At 48.0% G+C, this 910-nt stretch overlaps 1 pseudogene; it reads right to left on the minus strand.

Annotated features, from left to right (window-relative positions):
* Positions 1–234: 234 nt before the first annotated feature.
* On the minus strand, positions 235–635 carry LOC150068856 (proline-rich nuclear receptor coactivator 2-like; annotated as a pseudogene).
* Between the last annotated feature and the right edge of the window lie 275 nt (positions 636–910).

The raw sequence follows: 910 nt of genomic DNA on the forward strand, positions 1-910 counted from the left end.
GTGGTTTAACTTGCCAGTTACTCCATTGAGAGCACTTACTTCCAAGTACAATCATTTTGTTAGCTGAGGTCTCACTGGTACTATTACACAGTGCATATTAAAACATGACAGAGTCGATGCTTTGACACCATTAGCAGTTTTCACAAATTCATTCTCTAAGGAAATTTGAGACAGGTCAAGCAGCATTACAATTGTGGCTCCATCTCAAGAGTATGTAGTGTTATGCCTGCACTTTCAGGTTTTCAGTTGGGAAGTCTTTGCTTCCTTAAGGGAAGGATTCCAGCACAGAGAACCCAGTGGTTGGGTGGCATCGGGAGAACAGTTGGAGAGGGCATCATAGTAAATTTGGCTCCAGCATACTTCGGACTAGGTGGAGACTTCAAAAGTAAGCGAGGACTTCTTAAGTCCGAGTTCCAACCTGGATTATTTGCGAAGTTTTTGGTCTTCTGCCCATGTTGCATGGCTTGCCGTGTAGCTGCTGGCGATTTATAACCATGTCCTCTTTCTTTTCTCATAGGAACACTCTTCAACTGGGAATTCTGATCCCTGGTCTTCTGTCTGTGGAGCTGTGGCTGGTTCTCCCTGACATTTCCAGATGGAGGGTCTGGAAGGTTTGATCTCTTTCCACCACTCATGTTCAGCTTCTGGGTCCCCTTTCAGTGCGCTGTTCAGATTGCTGGGTTTCCACCTGGACTCTTCTTTGCCGCCAATCCCAGGATAACAGGTGTTGCTTGTCTTTGTCTCCACAGAGAAGTTTTCACGGATCAGCCTGCCGCGTTCAGCCTAAGAACTGAGTGCCAAGATCTGAGTCTCCTCAGCACACAAGCTGGCGAGGAGTCCTGGCAGCTTGGAACCCCCTGGATGGCAGTGGCTGTCTTCTGATGTGGAGGCGTCCTCCTGTCCAGGGGAA

This window comes from Megascapheus bottae, chromosome 1 (genome assembly GCF_031878675.1).
Source record: "Megascapheus bottae isolate mThoBot1 chromosome 1, mThoBot2.hap1, whole genome shotgun sequence".
In the NCBI taxonomy this organism is placed as follows: Eukaryota; Metazoa; Chordata; class Mammalia; order Rodentia; family Geomyidae; genus Megascapheus; species Megascapheus bottae.